The 22,855-nt window shown below is 40.0% G+C and overlaps 1 long non-coding RNA gene across 1 annotated transcript; it reads left to right on the top strand.

The window, feature by feature from the left end:
- Positions 1-2,375: 2,375 nt before the first annotated feature.
- Positions 2,376-4,066, top strand: LOC104116927 (uncharacterized). The gene is made up of 2 exons (XR_011415041.1): positions 2,376-3,350; positions 3,689-4,066. It is a non-coding gene; the product is annotated as an uncharacterized lncRNA (long non-coding RNA).
- The last annotated feature ends 18,789 nt before the right edge of the window (positions 4,067-22,855 follow it).

The raw sequence follows: 22,855 nt of genomic DNA, 5'->3' as shown, positions 1-22,855 counted from the left end.
AGTACAGTCTAATAAGTGTATCACAATTATGTGATAGAGGTAACATGGTAGCATTCACCTCTACAAAATGCTTTGTGATTAATCTTACCAATGACAAGATAGTTTTGCAGGTAAAAAGAGTGAACAACATATATATTGTGGATCTATCCACACTTTCAAATAATAAACTCACTTGCTTAAGTTTGTTGGATAATGATCCCCTCATTTGACACAAAAGACTTAGGCATGCCAGTCTAAGCCAACTCAACAAACTAGTCTCCAAGGACTTGGTGATAGGGCTGCCTAACATTAAGTTCAAGGAAGATAAAGTTTGTGAGGTTTGTGCAAGGGGGAAGCAGGTAAGATCCTCTTTCAAAATCAAGAAAATGGTAAGCACTAACAGGACGATGGAACTGGTCCATATGGATCTTTGTGGTCCAATGAGAACACTGAGCAGGGGTGGTAAGAGATATGTTATGGTGCTTGTTGATGATTACTCTAGGTTTACTTGGACATTGTTTTTAACATCTAAAGATGAAGCATTTGACATGTTCAATTCTTTTGTTATAAAAAATCAGAAACAACTAGGTAATCAACTTGCATCAATTAGGTCTGATCATGGTACTGAATTTGAGAATGCTAAATTTTCAGAATTTTGTGATGAGCATGGCATAAATCATAATTTTTCTGCTCCTAGGACTCCACAACAAAATGGAGTAGTTGAAAGAAAGAATAGGACATTGGAAGAAATGGCTAGGACTATGCTTCTTTCTAGTAAACTGCCCCATAGTTTCTGGGCAGAAGCTGTGACACACTGCATGCTACACCATAAATAGGTGCATGACTAGACCTCTTGTCGAGAAGATTCCCTATTAGTTACTTAAAGGGAGAAAATAAAATATATCCCACCTTAGGGCATTTGGATGCAAGTGCTTTGTGCACAATAATGGTAAAGACTCCCTAAGTAAGTTTGATTCCAGAAGTGATGAGGTAGTATTCTTGGGATATTCTTCACATAGTAAAGCTTATAAGATTTATAACAAAAGAACTATGTGTGTAGAAGAAAGTGTACATGTGATTTTTGACGAAACTAACATTCTTTCTGAAAGGCGGGAATATGATGATGAAGCAATTGGGCTGGTAAGTGTGAGCACATAATTTTTGCCTCACCAAAAATACTCCCACAAAATCCACAAAAATTATTTTTTATTTTTGTTTTAAATTTCTATAGAATTTTTAGAAATTTCCTGTTAATTATTGTTTGCATTTAGTTGCATTTCATGTATATTTAATATTTTAAGATCATATAAAAACCATAAAAATTGTCACATTTAATTTCATACCATTTTAGGTTTAATTTGTATTTTTAGGAATTAATTACTCTTTAATCGTTGGAATTAATACATAAAAATCAAATAATTTTTTTTTTAATTTTACATGCATTTGTTAAATTTGGAAAAATTAGTCCGTTGTTAGAAAATATATAAGTAGAATTAATTTTTCAAATTAGATATAAGATAGGATATAATTTAGAATTTTTAAATCAAGGAAAAAAAATCAAAGAAAAGGAATTAAGGTTATTTTGGTCTTGTTTAGAATTTGGGCCAAAGAACAATTTCAATGGCCCAATTGCCTTAACACCCGCCCTAGCCCAAACTCTAAGACCAGTCCAGCCCATTTACGAACCAAACGACCCCGTTTTTTCCTTGGACAATCTCAGCCCTTGATTTGATCCCCATCCAACGGTTAGGAACTAATTCCCCAACCCAAATAAAACTGTCCAAAATTTTCAAACCCTAGATTCATCTCTCTCATTCCCTCTCCTCATCATCTCTCTTAACCTCGCCCAGAACCGCCGTCGGAATTCGCCTACGGCGGCGGATGATCTCCAAATCCACCCAAATCATCACCCCACAGTCTACTTCTCACCCTCACTCCAAATCCACCACTAGTTCCTCTAAAAAGTCACTCATTCTTTCCGAATTAAAGATCTAAAAATAAAAATCCAGTCTTTTTGACTTCTTCCCCAATTTCCTTCAATTCCGTAATTTTTTTAGTGATGAAGCTTACTTGAATCGATTCATCTTGATGAAAGGGGACAATTGGCATTGGTTCTGACCTACTTCACGGTAGCCGGATTCCGTTCAATTGGCCGTTGACTGGCCAAAAATTCCCCAAACCTTTCTTCTAGCTCTCCTTTTTAATCCAAACCTTCAACTCCTCATGGATTTCTGGCCTGCGAAGTATTTGCCGGACTGAGAATCTGAATGAATACTCGTCGGCCAGAAATGCTTGGCGATTTGAAAAGGCGGATTCAGGCAGCTTATTTCCTCAATTTCTTATTTATTATTGGTCGTCCTCTCCTCTTTTGGCATGTTTGGTTCTAGTAGGTAATTTCTCATTTTCCTCTTTCTGACTTTCTCTGATTATTTGCAATTCAACAAATCAGTTTCATTTTGTGTTTTGCATGTTTTCAAGTTGCTTTGATTAAAGGTAGGTACTGACATTAAAATTAAAAACCTTTAATTTTGTTAGTTTGTTTCTCTCTTGCGTTAATTCCCCATTTTCAATGTTCAGTTTTTTGTTTAAGTCTTAATTGATTTTAGATATTATTAATGGGATTTGGGTCCGGGCAGTAGAGTTATTGAAACACGGCAATTGATGGTCTTTGGATCCCAGTTTGAGCTGGCCCAGTCCAGTTTAGGTTTAAAAAGCCCACTGCTGGAAGCCTACTGCAGAAAGTTAATAAAACAAAAGCAGTAATTGAGAGAGTAAAAGAAATTTGTAATTATCTAGAGTTTAGAGGGTATTAAGGGATTTTAACCTTAAGGGAATCTTTTCTCTTATAACTAAAAGAAGGTTCTAGAAGAAAGAAAAGGTGGTCTCTCCAAAAAGAAAATAGAAATAATTCAGATTTTTGGGGTCTAAGAGTCAATAACAAAAGTTAAAAGGGTGAGGGTGAATTAGTAAAATGGAGTTGCTGCCCTATAATCCCTTCTATAAATGGCTCATTTTCACTCATTTTGAAGGGGTCCTTAGATAGAAAATAGAGTGACGCGGCTGCTAGAAAATTTAGGTTCCAAATCTGAGTTTTAATAGCTGCAAAGACACTCCAAAAACAAAAAGAAAATAGCCAAAAAGAGGGATTAAAAGCTGCTTCTAACCTCTCTGGATCCTTGCATCATTTCTGGGTTCAAAAGCTTGGTATGATTTGAAAGAAATTGCTGGTTTTACTGCTGCTGTCACTCTGTTGTTTAGCTGGGATTTGAATTGTCTTCCTGATTTTTGCTGCTGATCTGTTTTAAGCTCATTAATTAGTTGTTTTCCTTGGCCTTTATTTGGCAAGAGTTCAGCTCCATTTACAAGTTTAGGTACATACTTCTCACTTGTATTTTTTTCTGATTTGTATTGAAGTATGGGCTATTTTGCTTTGAAGTTATTTGCTGCAGTGTTTAAACTTATTGTTTGTTTGGTCTTGAACATAAATTGAATGTTTATCTTTAATATAGCAACTACTTGAAGATTTTTATCGTTTTGCTTATTAGAGACAAATCGTTTTAGCAGTGATTTGTGACTAAGAATGTGTTGAATTTCACATGTTTTAGTTAAAATTCAGCTTGTGTATCACATCAGTAATTATATGCTGCTTGAATTCGAAATTGAACTGCTGAAATCTGGGTTTTCCTTTTATATTCTAATAACAATGCAGACTGGTTTGAGGTACAAGAATTAAACGAGTTTCTATTTTTGGAAAATGGCTTTCGTGGAATTTGCATTCCTGTGAAGTCGAATAGCTACAAGTTAAAGAATGGGATTTTGAAGATATGTTTAAAAGATTGTTGTTTCTAATTTAAAGTGTGAATGTTGTCATAATTAATTATAGAGACCATTGATGTACTCTGCAATTTTCATGTGGATGTATTTGAACCCAAGGAGGACTGTAATTTATTAAAAAGCTATTTTGCATGATATAGGATTACTGTATCAGTGTTGGTACTTTGTATTGGGCTGAGCAAGCATGCAAAGCCCATGTATGTGGAGCCTTGTCCATTTGAATTCTATGAACTCTGATTGTGGACCTCTCCAATGTAAGGCAGATGGGTTTAGATGTGGACAGCCTCAATTTATTTGTTGTATAAATCAAGCTTAGCCCACATAATTAAATCATGTTAGCTAAAGATATGAATTTTGGCTTTCATCAACATTTTAGAAAATCAACCGCAATCTCGGAGTATGAACGCCATTCTTCCCGCAATGACCCAGCGAATGTTTGATTCTAACGAGCCCTCTTTCCATAATGTGCTGCCTTCATACAATCCTAAATTAGCTTAGGAAATAATTAATTAAATATTGTAGTTTGCTTTAGGCGCGTGATTAAATCATCACGACTATGGGTACGGTTCTCGTGGCGTAGTCGTGATACATAATTCCCCAAATTCGGGTGTGCATGTGACTCAACCAGAACTTCGAATAATAATTAAAATAAACATATTGTGAATCACGGGTACGTTTCACGTGGGGTGATTTGCAATACATACAAAAACAATAAGTGCGTGACATTGCGACTTATTTAAATAAATTTCATAAATATTAAAAGCGATTAAAAAGTTAATAATGCACAATAGGTTTTAAACACGTATTAAATCAGATAATTATGCCAATTATTAATAGTTGAATGACCGTGCTAAAATCACGAAACTCGGGAGTGCCTCACACCTTCTCCCGGGTTAACAGAATTCCTTATCCGGTCTTTTGTGTTCGCGGACCATAAATAGAGTCAATTTGCTCGATTTGGGATTTTAAAATAAACCGGTGACTTGGGACACCATAACAATTATTTCAAGTGGCGACTCTGATTAAATAATCAAACTCCCCTATCCCCTCGGAAAAAGGAGGTGTGACAGTAAGAAACTCAAATGAAACCACAACCCATACTGAAGTTGCACTAGAGGAAGGAACATGTGATGGAACAAGTTCTTCCACCCAGGGCAACCTAACAGGGGGAACTGAACAAAGAGGAACTGATCCTCAAACCTCGAGGGAACCTGTCTATCAATGTGATGACCCGATAGGTCAACTAGAGTTTTAAACCTTAATTCTGTATTTCGAAACCTCAAGTATCTCATTTTAGCCTTTCTCAATTTGTGTGTGCAGTCCGTGTCTTTTTTCGAGAGGCCTTTATGTTAAAAATTGATTAAAATGTGAATTTGTGCCTTAAAAATCTATTTGAGTTGACTTCGGACAATGTTTTGTGCAAACGGACCTGAATTCGTATTTTGACGGTCCCGGTGGGTCCGTATCGTGATTTGAGACTTGGGCGTATGTTCGAAATCGAATTCGGAGGTCCCTAACTTGAGTTATCGCAATTTGTTGAAAAGTTGAAGTTTAAAGGTTTAAAGAATTTATAAATTAGACTGATGTTGACTTTGTTGATAACGAGTTCGGATTTTAGTTCCAGAACTTGGTATAGATCCATTACGATATTTGTGACTTGTCTGCAAAATTTGGTGCAAAACGGAAGTGATTTGACGTGATTCAGACGTCCGGTTGTTAAAATAGAAATTCTTAAGTTTCATTAAAAATTTCATTTGATTTGGTGTCCTATTCGTAGTTCTAGGTGTTACTTTGGCTATTTGTTCGCGCGAACGAGTTCGTATGGGATTTTTTGACTTGTGTGCATATATGGTTGGAGCCCCGAGAGCTCAGGTGAGTTTCGGATAGCCTATAGACCTTTTGATCTTCGAAAAATCTGGTTTTTGAGCTTCAGCTGTCATCTGGTTCGTTGTGCTTCGCGATCGTGAAGGGGATCTGGGACTGGGGAGGATTTTGTTCTACGCAAACGCGAGACCTTAGCCGCGAACACGGAGCATTGGGGGGGGTTGCTCTTCGCGAACGCGTAGCGTTAGATAGGCTCGGTAGGGGAGTTGAGGTAACTGTACGCGAACGTGAGCCCAGTCTTTAGAACGCAGAGGTGAGGCGGCTTAGACCTTCGCGAACGCATGGAGTTACTCGCGATCGCGTAAGCCAGTTAGGCTATGCTATTCGCGAATGCATCAGGTTTCACGCGAACGCGATGAACACCTGACGCTAGTGATTTAAAACAGTCCCAAAACGGGATTTCTTCCATTTTTCATAAATTCTCCATTAGGGCTCGGCCTAGAGGCCAATTTGAGGGGAAAACTCAACACCAATTCATAGGTTTGTACACTTTAACTCATTTTCTTCCATTTTTAACATCACCCATTAATTTCTAGCCCTAATCTTTGTTCTTTCATGGTAGAAGACTAGGAATTTAGAAAACATTTGGGTTATTTGCAAATTCGGGATTTAGACCTCAATTCGAGGTCAAATTTCAAGGTTAATTACATAATCGGGCTCGGGGATGAATGTGTAAATGAATTTTGGTCTGAACCTCGATTTTGACCAAGCGGTCCCGGGGTTGATGCTTTTGACCTTGCAGGAAAAGTGTAAAAATCCTATCTTTATGACCGGGGTCCCAGCTATCTGTGAGGTAGATCTGGTGACGTCCTGCAGACCTTGAAGTCCCCTTCCTCCTTTCTTATTTACTGTTCATCTCATTCGAGACAGTTGTATTTATTTCATACTTTGTTTGTAGAACCTCTAAAAGTTTGTGTACTTGTGACTCCAGATCCGGGGTGTACTAGGTATTGGATTATTATGCTATTTCGTACTCTATTTTGGCTCCATTTCTGTTTAATTGGTTTTACTTATTTGAATTATTTAAAAACTGGCTCAAGGATTTCTCTAACGTTGGCTTGCCTAGCAAGTGAAATATTAGGCGCCATCACGGTCCCGTAGGTGAGAATTTCGGGTCGTGACAAGTTGGTATCAGAGCACTAGGTTACCTATGTCTCACGAGTCACGAGCACAGAGACATCTGTACTTATCTTCAAAGGGTACGGAGTTAGGGACACTTTCACTTCTATTCTTCTCTATCGTGTGATTTTGTTCTATTACTAATGATTGATCTCTTCTACTCTTGTTCTCTCGCAGATGGAGAGAATACGTATTGCATCTTCAGCTGGACAGTAGCCGGAGCCCCCAGTGGCAGCTCCTACGAGAGGCAGAGGTGGAGCCAAGGTCGCGCCAGAGGCCGAGGCAGAGCTCAGCCTAGAGCTCGAACATTAGCACTAGCAGTGGAGCCTCATGTGGACTTTGATGAGGAGGTTCCAGCTTAGACTGTACCTGTTAGACCAGCTCAGGTCCCGGAGGGGTTCATCTCCACCCGAGTACTTTAGGATGCTCTAGTCCGTTTGGTGGGTCTTATGGAAAGTGTGGCCCACGCTGGTAGGGCTGCTTATCGGGCGGATTGGGCGGTTATTTACTCTTAACGGTTTGGCTTATCAGTTATCGGCTTTTAAATGTATTAATCCTCTAGCCACCCGATAAGATATCGGGCGGATTGGTATCGGTTTAGCTCTTATCGGGCGGTTTATCGGCCTAATTCAATCTTTATTGCGTGCATTAATTGTTTGCTGACCGCTGTGACTCAAAATAAAATTCCTATGCTCAGCAGACTACATTCCAGTCTATAGAATATGGCACCTAAGAAGAGAGCTAAATAGAAGAAATAGAGAGCTACATTCCAGCGTATTTTCCAGTAGAATCATCTCTAGGGATGAGCCTATTAACAACTTATAACTATCAGAAGAAATAGAAGAGAACACTGGGTATAATACATGACATCAAAAATATCTAATAGTAACTAACTGGAATAGTAAATTATAACTAAATGTCTAATAGTAAATTAGTAATAGAGAATAGAGATAGAGTACTGGAAGTGGAAGAAAGGCTTTTGATTATTTAATATATATATATGGATAAAAATAAATTATATATATATATATATATATATATATATATATATATATATATATATTCTTAACGGATTAACGGATTATCCGTTAAAAAAATTGAATAATCCGCCCCCAAACCGATAAGCCGTTAATAAAAAAATTCAAATCCGTTCCCCGTCCGTTAAACCATTAAACTGATACCAATAAGCCTAAATATTAAGCCATTAAGCTTCGATTTCGGTTTGGTTTTCGGTTTTAGTTCGGTTTTGAACACCCTTACACGCTGGTGCATTTCCGGTGGAACCAACCGTCTCTCAGGCTGGGGGAAGAGCATAGACTCCTACTACTCACACTCTGGAGTAGATAGATCCCCAGTATCAGACTTCAGCAGCCCCATCAGTTGGGGTAGTTCACCCAGTTGTTGAGGCCCAGGCCGGTGATAGTCCCGCTATGTCTTTTGAGGCTTTATTGAGATTGGACAAGTTTACTAAGCTCTTTCCAGTTCACTTCAGTGGTGAACCTTCTGAGGACCCATAGGATTATCTTGACCACTGCCATGAGGTGCTTCGGAACATGGGTATAGTTTAGATCAATGGGGTCGATTTTGCTGTGTTCCAGATGACGGGTTCCGCCAAGAGGTGGTGGAGAGATTATATGTTGACCAGACCAGCTGGCTCACCTTCACTTACTTGGGAGCAGTTCTCACAGCTATTTCTAGAGAAGTTTCTCCCTATCACACTGAGAGATGATTACCGCAGGCAGTTTGAGCGTCTCCAGCAGGGCAGTATGAGTGTTACTCAGTACGAGACCCGTTTTGTGGATCTAGCTCGTCATGCTATTCTCTTGCCTCCTACAGAGAGAGATCAGAATGAGATTTCCTTTCAGAAGGCTGCTAATGTTGCTAGACAGATTGAGGTGGTTCTTGCACAGAAGAGAGGGCAGGGGTCTGATAAGAGGCCTCGTCATTTCGGTGGGTTCAGTGGTGCCTCGTCTGGAGGTAGGGGTACTTTTGGTAGAGGTCATCCTTCCAGGCCTTTTCACTCAGCGCTCCAGGCATCTCACAATGCTTCAGGTGGTCGCGACCCTCACATGTCTCATCCCGACCAACTAGCCTATAGTACGCCACCAGCTCCTATTAGTGCACCTCCGCTCCAGAGTTTTCGAGGTGGTTACTCAAGTCGACATGGTCAGTTTCAGGGTCAGCAGTCACAGCAGCCAAGATCCTGTTATACTTATGGTGATCCGAGGCACATTGCTAGATTTTGCCCTCGGGCACCGGGCAGCTCACAACAGTAGGGTTCTCGTGCCATGGTCCCGGCACCGGTTGCTTCACCACCCGCTCAACCATCTAGAGGTAGGGGTCATGCAACTAGAGGTGGAGGTCAGGCCATTAGAGGTGGAGGCCATCCAGTTAGAGGCCGTCCCAGGGACGCGATTTAGAGTGGTGGGGCCCAGCCCCAATTTTATGCCTTTCCAGCGATGCCTGAGGCCGAGTCATCTGACATTGTTATCACAGGTAGTTTCCTAGTTGCCATAGAGATGCTTCAGTTCTATTTAATCTGGGCTCTACTTATTCCTATGTGTCATCCTACTTTGCTCTATATCTGGTTGTGCCTCGTGATTCTTTGGGTGCTCTTGTGTATGTGTCCACACCTGTGGGAGATTATATCGTAGTAGATCGTGTTTATCATTCGTGTGTGGTTACTATTGGGAGTCTTGAGACTAGCGTAGATCTACTACTTTTCGATATGGTAGATTTTGATGTCATCTTGGGTATGGATTGGTTGTCACCTTATCATGCTATATTGGATTGTCACGCTAAAACGGTGACCTTAGCCTTGCTGGGGTTGCCTCGATTAGAGTGGAAGGGGACTCCTGGCCATTCTACCAGCAGGGTTATCTCTTATGTGAAGCCTCGGCGTATGGTCGAAAAAGGGTATCTGGCTTATTTGGCTTATTTCCGCAATTCTAGTGCGGAAGTTCCTTCCATGGATTCAGTACCAGTTGTTCGTGAGTTTCCAGGGGTGTTTCCTACAGATCTGTCGGGGATGCCACCCGACAGAGATATTGACTTCTGTATTGATTTGGCTCCGGGCACTCAGCCCATTTCTATTCTGGGCCGCCAAAGTTGAAAGAATTGAAGGAGCAGCTGCAAGATTTCCTTGATAAGGTATTTATTAGACCTAGTGTCTCGCCCTGGGGTGTACCTGTATTATTCGTGAAGAAGAAAGATGGATCGATGAGGATGTGCATAGACTATCGGCAGTTGAACAAAGTCACCATCAAGAACAAGTATCCATTGTCGAGGATTGATGACTTATTTGATCAACTTCAGGGTGCCAAGGTATTTTCGAAGATTGATTTGAGGTCTGGCTACCATCAGTTGAAGATCAGGGCATCCGATGTCCCTAAGAAAGCTTTTCGAACTCGGTATGGGCATTATGAGTTTCTAGTGACGTTATTTGGGCTGACTAATTCCCCAGCAGCATTTATGGATTTGATGAACCGGGTGTTCAAGACCTACTTGGATTACTTCGTGATTGTATTTATTGACGATATCTTGATCTACTCCCGTAGTCGAGAGGAGCACGAGCAGCATCTTCGGATTATACTTCAGACTTTGAGGGATAGCCAGTTATATGCCAAGTTTTCAAAGTACGAGTTTTGGTTAGACTCAGTCGCCTTTTGGGGCACGTCATATCGGTAGAGGGCATACAAGTGGATCCTAAGAAAATTGAGGCAGTTCAGAACTGGCCTAGACCCACTTCAGCTACGGAGATTCGGAGTTTCCTGGGTTTGGCGAGTTATTACCGTCGGTTCGTGGAGAGGTTTTCATCTATAGTAGCCTCATTGACCAGACTGACCCAGAAGGGTGCCCCGTTCATATGATCAGATGAGTGTGAGATGAGCTTTCAGAATCTCAAGACTACTTTGACTACGGCGCCAGTGTTGGTATTGCCCACATGTTCAGGATCTTACACGGTGTATTGTGATGCATCTCCTGTGGGGCTCGGTGTTGTACTGATGCAAGATGGTAGAGAGATCGCAAATGCATCGTGGCAGTTGAAGGTTCGTAAGAAGAATTACCTTGTTCATGACTTAGAGTTGGCAGAAATTGTCCATGCGCTGAAGATTTGGAGGCACTATCTTTACAGCGTGTCGTGCGAGGTATTCACGGACCACCGGAGTCTTTTGTATTTGTTCAAACAGAAGGATCTCAATTTGAGGCAGAATAGGTGGTTGGATCTATTGAAAGACTATGATATCACCCATTTGCTTGTCCTTAGGGACACGGTGCGGCATGGTGGTGTCAGGCAGGTTACTGTGGGAGATGATGGGGTTTTGAGGATGCAGGGTCGTATTTGTGTGCCCAATGTAGATGGACTTCATGAGTTGATTCTTGAGGCAACCCACAGTTCCCGGTATTCTATTCATCCGGGTGCCGCCAAGATGTATCAGGACTTGCAACAACATTACTGGTGGAGAAGGATGAAGAAGGATATAGTTGCATATGTATCTCAGTGTTTAAATTGTCAGGAAGTTAAGTACAAACATCAGAGACCTGGTGGTTTGCTTCAGAAGTTAGATATTCCCGAGTGGAAGTGGGAGCTTATCACTATGGATTTTGTTATTGGACTCCCACGGACTCATAGGAAGTTCGATGCGGTATGGGTTATTATGGACAGGCTGACCAAGGCAGAGCATTTCATTCCTGTGGCAGTTGCAGATTCTTCAGAGCAGTTGGTTGAGATTTATATCCGCGAGATTGTCCGCCTACACGGTGTGCCTGTGTCTATCATTTCTGATCGAGATACGCAGTTCACCTCACACTTCTGGAGAGCAGTACAGTGTGAGTTATGCACGCAGGTTGAGTTGAGCACAACATTTCATCCTCAGACGGATGGACAGTCCGAGCGCACTATTCAGATATTGAAGGATATGCGCCGCGCTTGTGTTATAGATTTCGGGGAATCTTGGGATCAGTTGTTGCCACTTGCGGAGTTTGCCTACAACAACAACTATAGTCGAGCATTCAGATGGCTCCCTATAAGGCATTATACATGTGATGGTATTGTTCGCCAATTGGATGGTTCGAGCTGGGGGAGGCTTGGTTGTTGGGTACAGATTTGGTACAGGATGCCTTGGATAAGGTCAAGATTATTCAGGATCAACTTCACACAGCTCAGTCTAGGATGAAGAGTTATGCCGACCATCGAGTTTGTGATGTTGCATTCATGGTCGGAGAGAGGGTATTGCTTCGAGTTTCACCCATGAAGGGTGTGATGAGGTTTGGGAAGAAGGGCAAGTTGAGCCCTAGGTACATCGGGCCTTTTGAGATTTTTCAAAGAGTGGGTGAGGTGGCCTACAAGCTCGCATTACCACCTAATTTATTAGCAGTCCATCCGGTGTTCCATGTGTCCATGCTCCGGAAGTATCACGGTGATCCGTCTCATGTGTTAGATTTCAGCTCAATCTAGTTGGACAAGGATTTGACTTACGAGGAGTAGCCGATGGCTATTCTAGCCCGGTAGGTTTGACAGTTGAGGTCAAAGAGTTATCCTTTAGTTCGAGTGGAGTGGAGAGGTCAGCCGATCAAGGCATCTACTTGGGAGTCTGATCCGAATATGCGGAGTAGATATCCACACCTTTTCACCAGTTCATGTACTTTTCTATGTTCGTTCGAGGACGAACGATTATTTTAGAGGTGGAGAATATGATGACCCGATAGGTCAACTAGAGTTTTAAACCTTAATTCTCTGTTTCGAAACCTCAAGTATATCATTTTAGCCTTCCTTGATTTGTGTGTGCAGTCCGTGCCTTTTTTTCGGGAGGCTTTTATGTTAAAACTTGATTAAAATGTGAATTCGTGCCTTAAAATGCATTTGAGTTTACTTTGGTCAATGTTTTGTGCAAACAGACCCGAATTCGTATTTTGACGGTTCTGGTGGGTCTGTATCGTGATTTGGGACTTGGGCGTATGCTCGGAATCAAATTCGGAGGTCCCTAGCTTGAGTTATCGCAATTTGTTAAAAATTTGAAGTTTAAAGGTTTAAAAATTTATAAATTGGACTGATGTTTGACTTTGTTGATACCGGGTTCAGATTTTGGTTTCGGAACTTGGTATAGGTCCATTACGATATTTATGATTTGTCTGCAAAATTTGGTGCAAAACGGAAGTGATTTGACGCGATTCGGACGCCCGGTTAAAATAGAAATTCTTAAGTTTCATTAAAAATTTCATTTGATTTGGTGTCCTATTCGTAGTTCTAAGTGTTACTTTGGCGATTTGATCGCACGAACGAGTTCGTATGGTTTTTTTTTGACTTGTGTGCATATATGGTTTGGAGCCCCGAGGGCTCGGGTGAGTTTCGGATAGCCTACAGACCTTTTGATCTTCGAAAAATATGGGATTTGAGCTTCAACTGTCATCTGGTGCGTTGTGCTTCGCGATCGCGAAGCCATTCTTGCGATCGCGAAGCCATTCTCGCGATCGCGATCGCAAAGCCATACTCATGATCGCGAAGGGGATCTGGGACTGGGGAGGATTTTGTTCTACGCAAACGCGAGACTTTAGTCGCGAACACAGAGCATTGGGGGGGGGGGGTTGCTCTTCGCGGACGCAACCAGTCACACGCGAACGCGTGGTGTTAGATAGGATCGGCAGGGGAGTTGAAATAACTCTACGCGAACGCAAGCCCACTCTCGCGAATGCGGAGGTGAGCGGCCTAGACCTTCGCGAACGCGTGGAGTTACTCGCGATCGCGTAAGCTAGTTAGGCCATGCTCTTCGCAAATGTGTCAAATTTCAAGCGAACGCGATGAACACCTGACGCCAGTGATTTAAAACAGTCCCAAAACGGGATTTCTTCCATTTTTCATAAACTCTCCATTAGAATTCGGCCTAGAGGCGAATTTGAGGGGAAAACTCAACACCAATTCATAGGTTTGTACCCTTTAACTCATTTTCTTCCATTTCTAACATCACCCATTAATTTCTAGCCCTAATCTTTGTTCTTTCATGGTAGAAAACTAGGGATTTAGGAAGAATTGAGGTTTTTTGCTAATTCGAGATTTAGACCTCAATTCGAGGTCGGATTTAAAGGCTAATTACATAATCGGGCTCGGAGGTGAATGGGTAAATAAATTTTGGTCTGAACCTCGATTTTGACCAAGCATGCCCGGGGTTGATTTTTTTGACCTTGTGGGAAAAGTGTAAAAATCCTATCTTTATGTATTGTAATTCATTCCCTTAGCATTATTTGACGTTATCGAGTCGATTGTGGTTAGATACGAGTGGTTTGGAGGCAGATTTTAGAGGAAAGGCCCTGGTAGAGCTCTGAATTGGCTGCGGAGTGAGGTAAGTGTCGTGGTTAACCTTGACTTGAGGGATTAGGACTTGTTTGCCTTTTATCTACATGTTTAAAATGTCGGGTACATCGTATATGTGAGGTGACGAGTACTTATGCGTTGTTATTGGGTTAAAGCATGCGGGTGGAACTTATTTATTGTAATTTGCTTCCTTCTTTGATTATGATATCCATGCTTAGACTAGTTTATTACTTAATTGATCGTCTTTCCGCATTTATGAACTATTTGTGACAATTGAGCATTGTTGTAAGTTGAGGTTCGGTATTGTGGAACCGTTGTTGACGTAAGGTTTATATTTGCTTATTCTTCCTCCCAAATGTTATATATTTTTCTACATGGTAAGGGAGAGTGTTAAAGCACGAAGGGTGATGACGTGCTGGTTATTGTTCATTTATTGATTTATACATAGTAAGGAAGAGAGTTAAAGCACTAAGGGTGATGTCGTGCCGTATTTATCATTTCATGATGAAATTGATAGTAAAAGCATGAAGAATGATGTCGTGCCATATTTATTATTTTATGGAGAGATTGAGAGAGTGAAAGAACGAAGGGTGGTGCTGTGCCATTGTTATTTTTTCATGGTGAGGTCGAGAGTAAAAGCACGATAGGTGATGTCGTGCAGTCTTTATTTATTATGATTTCTCTATTTTCATTGGTTAAAGGTTTATTAACTGTTTCATGTTGTCATTTCCTGTTGTAGTGACTGTATCTTGTACCCCTTTTCACGTCCCCTCACAATCATACATGTTAAATCTTTATTGTTGTTATGTCGTACGTATATTTTTCGTCTGTACATGTTTAATTATGTGGGTATCCTGTAATAGCCTCGTCACTACTTCATCGAGGTTAGGCTCGACACTTACGGAGTAAATTGGGTCGGTTGTACTCATACTACACTCTACACTTTTTGTGCAGATTTTGGTACTGATCCCAGCTGTCTGTGAGGTGCATCAGCTCGGATTAGCGCATTTGGAGACTCGAGGTAGATCTGTTGGCATCCGCAGACCTTGAATTCCCCTTCCTCCTTCGAGACTTTATTTGTAGAACCTCTAGAAGCTCGTGTACTTGTGACTCCAGATCTGGGTTGTACTAGGTATTGGATTATTATGCTTTTTCGTACTTTATTTTGGCTTCATTTCTGTTGAATTGGTTTTACTTAATTAAATTGTTTAAAACCTGGCTCAAGGATTTCTCTAACATTGGCTTGCCTAGCAAGTGAAATGTTAGGCACCATCACGGTCCCGAAGGTGTGAATTTTGGGTCGTGACAATGAACATGTTCCTCAACAACAAAACATTGAAGGAACATCTAGGGGAAACCAGCTATTTGTGAAACCTTACAAGTATCAAAGTTCTCATCCCATTGAGAACATAATTACTGATCCAATATCTGGAATCAAAACCAGATCTTCTTTGAAGAATCTTTGTGCTTTTGATGCTTTTTTATCTCTTATTAAACCTAAAAATGTTGTTGAGGCTTTGCAGGATGCAGACTAGGTGAATGCAATGCAAGATGAACTCAACCAATTTAAAAGAAGTCAAGTTTGGCATATGGTACCAAGACCCAAGGACAGATCAATAATTGGCACAAAATGGGTCTTCAGAAACAAACTTGACGAAGATGGAACAGTTACAAGGAACAAGGCATGATTGGTGGTTCAAGGATATAGTTAAGAGGAGAGCATATACTATGATGAGACTTTTGCTCCAGTTGCAAGACTAGAATCAATTAGACTCCTTATAACCTTTGTTGCCTACATGGAATTTACTCTCCATCAGATGGATGTCAAGAGTGCCTTCCCCAATGGCTATCTAAAGGAAGAAGTGGTTGTCAAGCAACCTCCGGACTTTGAAAGCAAGGAATGTCCTGATCATGTGTACAAGCTTGACAAGGAACTTTATGGGCTCAAGCAGGCTCCAAGAGCATGATATGAAAGATTGTCAAAATTCTTGCTTGAGCATGGCTACAAGAGAGGTAAAATTGAAAATACTTTATTCTTGAAAGAAAAAGGTAAAGATCTCATGATAGTTCAGATATATGTTGATGATATAATCTTTGGAGCAACAAATGATAAGTTAAGTATAGAATCTGTTAAACTAATGGGAGTGAATTTGAAATTAGCATGATGGGTGAGCTTAATTTCTTCTTAGGCTTACAAATTAAACAAAATTTAAATGGAACTATGATCCATCAGCAGAAGTATATGAAAGAGTTTCTTAAAAGGTTTAAAATGGAAGATTCTAAAGAAATTGACACTCATATAGCAACAGCCACAAAATTGGATGTAGATGAACCTGGTTCATCTGCTGATCAGATGTTGTATAAAGGAATGATTGGCTCCTTGTTATGTCTCACTGCTAGCAGACCTGACATTGTTTTCAGTGTAGGATTTTGTGCTAGATTTCAGGCAAATCCAAAGGAGTCTCACTTGACTGATGTCAAGAGGATCTTGAGATACCTAAAAGGCACCACTGACCTTTGTCTATGGTATCCAAAAGGTAGTAATTTTAACTTAGTGGGATATGCTGATACTGATTATGCAGGTTTTTTTATGAATAGCAAAAGCACCTCAGGTATGGCACATTTTCTTGGCTCATGTCTTGTGTCTTGGGCTACCAAAAAGCAAACTTTTGTGGCCTTATCTACTACTGAAGTTGAGTATGTTGTTGCTGCCTCATGATATGCTCAATTGTTGTGGATCAAACAACAATTAATGAATTTTGGAATTAATGTAGGTTGTATCCCCATCTTTTATGATTACACTAGTGCAATTTATATGACCAAGAACCCGGTTAATCACAAAAGAACTAAGCACATAGATGTTAGGTGTCACTTTTTGAGGGACAACTATGAAAAGGGTTTGATCACTGTGGAATTTTGTACTGGTGACAAGCAAATAGTTGTCATCTTCACAAAAGCTCTAAGTTGAGATCACTTTGAAAGGAACATATTATAATTAGGGATGATTAAGATCACCTAAAAGGAACCAGTTCTAACTTTAAAATGGTTAGACAATTTGTGAGTTTTGTACATAATTAGATTAGATTTTGCCTAGTCTCATACTTTCACTAGTATACTCTTGTGCCATGTGCTAAAATGTCTCATTAATCTCTTATAATATTATCTTTATTTTCTTGGAAACTTCAGACTTACACAAGAGATTTCTCAATGAATAACCTGGTTCATTAGAATTACGTGGTACGTACTCTCCACTCTGCATATTTTGAAATAATTATATTTGGATTATGATCAAAAGGAGAGTCCTATTTAATCCTAACCTTTCTTGAACTTATCCATTACAAAATAAACTAGTTTTACCCAAGGAGAGTCTTCAACGTCTTTTAAAACTGACTCCCAGTTTGATTAGACTTCTGAGCTTCTGAAAAAGCTGTTGTTACCCAATTAAACTCTCCCTCTTTAAATTTGATTTGGACTTACCCATTTCTCCACTTCTAAACTACCCTGCCGTCAAACAACTCTCACAATCTTCTCTCGTCTTTTCTAAAACACTCATAAAAGCAATGGCAAACCCTTTTGAGAATCCCTCATCACCACCTAAGGAAACTACACCCACACCATCCATCACATTTTCACCCACACCCACCTCTAAGAAAGGAAGGTTCAAGATAATTGCTCGCAAGGTAGTCGCTGAAGGAGAACAAATCAAAAAAATCAATGAGCAGTTAAAAGCAAGTCTGGCAAAAAAAACCCCAAAAATCTGAAGAATCTTTTAAGTCTGCAAGTGAGGGGGAAGAAATTGTTTCATATGAAATAGAGAATGTAACATCTTGTCCAAAAATTACATATGAGACAATCTCCGAGGTTGCTGAAAATCTGGAAAATAGGTTTGTTTTGGTAGGAACTATGGTTGGGGTTGAAATAACTGAATCTGGAAAACTGGATGGTAAAAATAAAAAGAAAAAGAGAGTGAGGGTGCTCAAGGTTATGTGAGGTGAATGGGAAAAAGAGTGGTTGAATCTTCACCCACTCCTGTTGGTTTGACTGAAGAAACAGGAGCTATGGTAGTATGGAGTGAGGAATCTGCTGGATAGGAAGAAAGTTTGAGAGAAAAATGGGGTAGTGGGTCTGGATAAGTTGTTGAGGTGTTGGTTAGGTTAGGGGAAAATGTTCAAGAACTTGTTTCATCTGTGAAGGAACCCCTCGAAGACCTATTGTAACGAGTGTCTGACAGTTACAATCCTAAACGGAAGAAGAGTTCAGGAGTTAAAATCTCTGGAACGGTTAGGGCAAACAAGAAGAGAAAGATTGCTTCTTCTATCCCTGTAGAGACTCCGCTTACAAGAAAAAGAGCTACAAGGAGTCAGAAGAAGCAGAGTGAGACTGAACTGGAAAAAGCTCTAGAAGAGAGTAAAAGAAAAGTTGCTACAAAGGGAAAGAAGAAGGTGGTTGATCCTGTTGAGGCAGTTGAAATTGAGGAGATGGACCTGATTTTTTGTGATAAAAACAAGGTAGAGGAGGAAGAGGTTGAGACTCCAAAGACAAAGAAAAGAAAAACTTCCAAAAAGAAGTCCCCTTCAAAGACAAACTTTGCAAAACCTTCTACCTTGGCGAAAAGAACGAGGTCTGCCGTGAAATCTAGAAAAGTGAAAGTAGTGGAGGAAGAAGAGAGTGAAGAAGAAGAACAAACCGATGAAGAACAAGACAAGAAGGAGAAGTTTGGAAAAAGAACCATCTTGAAGGGTAGACTCCTGAGGGACTTGGAGGAGGAAGGCATGGTCATGCTGCTGCAAAAACTACAACTGCAGGGTTAGAAGGACATGGTCCTTTAGATGGATGGAAGGGTTGTCAGGGCTGAAATTGTATAATTCATGGCAAATTGTGAGATCAAAAATGGCAGAGTCACCAGTGTGGTGAAGGGAGTGACTGTGAGCTTCGACGACAAGGAATTGGGAGAGATTCTGGGTGTACCTACTGAAGGGTACAATGATTACAAAAAGCTCAAATGGCCAAGCCTAGAGAACCTCCCTTGCCAGTACAAGGAAGTTTGCTGACAATGAGTTAGAGCTAGAGGCCAAGGATGTATACAAAAGTGAGATGAAGCCACCCCACAAAGTGTTGTTTGAATTTGTTAACAAGGTCGTGTTGCCCTGGCAGGAAAGAAGGCAAATTGCCACTTTCATGGACTTTGTCCTTATGGAATGCCTGGATAGTGGGAGGTAGATTAATTGGCCTGGGTTTATTATCCAGATCCTTGATAGGGTTCTAAATGGCACTAAAACGCATGCCATACCCTATGGTTTTATTCTCACCACGGTATTAGATCACCTCAAGGTTCCCTTAAAGAAATGGGATGTTAGTACAAGCAAGGATCACTTTGGAGCAAACACCTTGACTGCTTGTGACTATGAAGTCTATGCTGCTATTAAAGAACCTGGCTCATCCAAGAAGGTACCTGTGAACAGCAAAGTGAGAGCCTTGGTACAAAAGAGTGAGGCTAAGGATGCTGAGATTGAGAGGCTGAAGAAGAGGCTGGTTGAAGTAGAAACTGAGAGGGATGCTCTCAGGCTTGCAAAGGAGAAGGAGAAGAATGAAGGCATTCTTCATGATATGTTAAAGCTACTTCAGGCCAAAAATCAAGAACCTGGTCCTTCCCAGCCTTGAAACCTTCCTAGCCTAGTTAGACAAACCAGTGACCCGGATGGGATTTCTTTTTGTTCTTTTTGCTCATGATCCAGTATCATGCTTTGTGGATGACCAGAATCAATGTTAATCAACTATTTTTGTGCTCTAACTATTTATTGATGCTTCTTAGATAGCTAATATTATTAAATTGATATATGATGCTTGACTCCATGATTGCATTTGAAGTAGCCCTAGTGGCCATGAGTAATATCTATTAAAATCTAGTTATCTAACATAATTATGCAACTTTTCGATGATGCCAAAAGGGAAAATATAGGTTGTGCTTTTTACTTTGGAAGGTGATGTTTAAAACCTAATGAACCTGGTCCTTGAGGATTTGTGACTTTAAAGAGGTAAGTGTACTAATATTGTGTTGATGTTGAGCTGAGTTGAAATATGTCTTATGCTTAAGATGAGCATAGAGTTTGTCATCATAAAAAGGGGGAATTTGTTGGCCTAAGTGGAGATTGTTTTAATGATTGACAAAGCAACTCAAGCATGAACTAGGTCCATACATAGTATACACAGGCACAAACAGATTCGAGCACAAGGCATGCACGTGAAGGAGATAAGCTTAAGTGGTTATATATGATATCTCCTGAACGAAAAGATTGCATAAGTGATAAGGAGAATGACTCCTTACTCAAAGAGAACTATATCCTAGATAAGGGAGGAGTTAGAAGTTGAAGATAACTAGAACTCTTCTACCATGGAAGAGTATAGCATTAGAACTCTGGTTATTTCCTATTCTACTAACTCTATATATTGCAGGATGTTCTCATTTTATAGGAACGTACAAATGCTGAAGTTAAACGTGAGTTGAGAGCAAAATATTAAGGCATTTTGCAAGCAATTCCTGTGTGATTCAAGTGTGCGGATCTGAAGCTACATGAACCAGATAGAAGAACCAGTTCCAAGTGTCTGTCTTTTATTCTAGTTTCATTGTAGTAGGGCTTTTGAGTTGTACCTTTCAGCTTTATCTAGAAGTAATTGTACTAGGTACTCTGAGTGTTGTATTCAAGTTAGAGTTAACTTGAAATTGTCACAATAGCTAGAGGTTGGTTGCCACAAAGGGTTAAAGGTAATCCTTTGGTTTACAAATAATTTTGTAAATATTGTTTTTGGCTCAGTGATTTAGTGAAGTGTTGGGAAAAACCCAAAAACCCAACTGGGTAGTACGTCATGGTTTTATAAGCGTTGGAAAAAAGACCAATGCGAGGGTGCCAAGTAGCACCTTTTGACTTTTCAAACAAAATGGATATTTATATCCTTATCTCATTTCTTTCTTCAATCTTCTAGAACACACAACCAAATAAGACCCCTAACTTTACTCTTAATCTCTCTTCAAGAGCTTCAAACAAGATTATCATCCCGGGCATGGAATCAAGAAGCGATGACATTAAAACGATCCCTACGACGTAAGTATCGCTATATCGCCTCTCTTTTTCTTTGTAGTTTGAGTTTTGGAAGGTACTTAATAGTTAAGAAAACATTTAATTTCTGTATTTAAGTGTTTAAATATCAAGGACGTTTGATAATTTCGTTTTCTAATAGTTAGAACTCACGGGACGGTGATCGAAAGCCGTGAGTTCGAGTTATTCACTTGTAGTTGACTGTTTTGTGGATTGTTTTGTGTTGCTGTTGGGCTGCGTGTTTTACTACTGTTTTGTAGAGTTTTGGAGGAGTACGGTTGTGGAGAAACACCACATAAATGCAGGGTGGTGGGCTGGTCGTTCATCGTAAAATTTTCGGGCCGTTTGACACTACTATGGTGGTCATTTTGTGTATGAAGAGATTAGGGTGTGTTGGGCTCTTTTATAGTATTTTGTAGTGTATATAAGGTTGGAAAATAATGTATACATGTTGATGTTGTTGTGTTTGGTGTTATATTGAATTTGAAGGAAGTACGGATTATAGGGGAGATGCTGCCCGTTTTAATACAAAATAAGCTTGTCATTCGTTGTGCGATAGTTGTACCTTTCGTAACTTAATGATAGTATTATTATTGTTATTTTAGATTAAGGTACGAAGAGGCGAGTTCAACTTGGTGATTGGAAAGATTGTGATAAGGTATGTTAAGGCTATCCCTTCTTTCCTTTTTGGCATGATCCATATGATGCAAGAAATGAGCAAGTACGCAACTTTCACAAATAATTCTATTCCTAGAAGTTCTAGGATTGCCTATGTTCTTGATTCCGCATATGTCCTACTATCATATCGTCTGTTCATGGGTCTATGAAATTCTGAGAGATCTTATAGATTTACTTTCTTATGCATTGCATTCATTTATACATGTACATTGACCCATGACCAGATACCGTTATAGATGCGTATATTATATGTACATGGGATATGGAAAAGGTTATGGCGTTATATACATACCACCACCTGATCATCTGGTATACGTTGATGATTTTGCCCATAGTGGATTGAGATGATATGATGGGATGCCCTCAGAGGCTTGATGATGTTATATACGTATATAATTATGCATGGTATGGCATTTATATGCATATGCATGACATTATAAATATTTTCATGATTCACAGAGCTATTCAGACTTACAGGTTTAGTTCCTTACTCCATGTTTCTTTCATTCCTTACATACTAGGTACTTTATTTGTACTGACGTCCCTGTAGGTTCCGATAGACTGGTTGAGAGTTCTCCTAGTAGGCTATTCGCTCAGCAGAAGGTGTTTGTGCACTCCACTTGCTTCGGAGTTGCCTATTTGGTCAGTATGATTTGAATATGTATTGATTGGTATGACGGGGTTCTGTCCCGACCTTTATGACATTTATGTACTCTTAGAGGCTTGTAGATAGATTACATGTATATGGATACTTATATGGCCTTATCGGCCTATGTCTTGAGTATACAAATGATTATGTCGGCCTTATAGGCTCGTATGTCACATGTATAAGTTTCTATATCATGTTGGGTCGACCTATGTCTAGTATTTTCTTATGTTTTATTCTAGTTATCTCATGTCGACCTTTCCGGTTCATTTACCCATGATAGTATGATAAGAATGATACGTTACGTTGGTA

The sequence above is a fragment of the Nicotiana tomentosiformis genome, chromosome 3 (assembly GCF_000390325.3).
Source record: "Nicotiana tomentosiformis chromosome 3, ASM39032v3, whole genome shotgun sequence".
Taxonomy (NCBI): domain Eukaryota; kingdom Viridiplantae; phylum Streptophyta; class Magnoliopsida; order Solanales; family Solanaceae; genus Nicotiana; species Nicotiana tomentosiformis.
The sequence above is the reverse complement of the archived record's forward strand: the minus strand, read 5'-3'. Positions and strand labels throughout refer to the sequence as shown.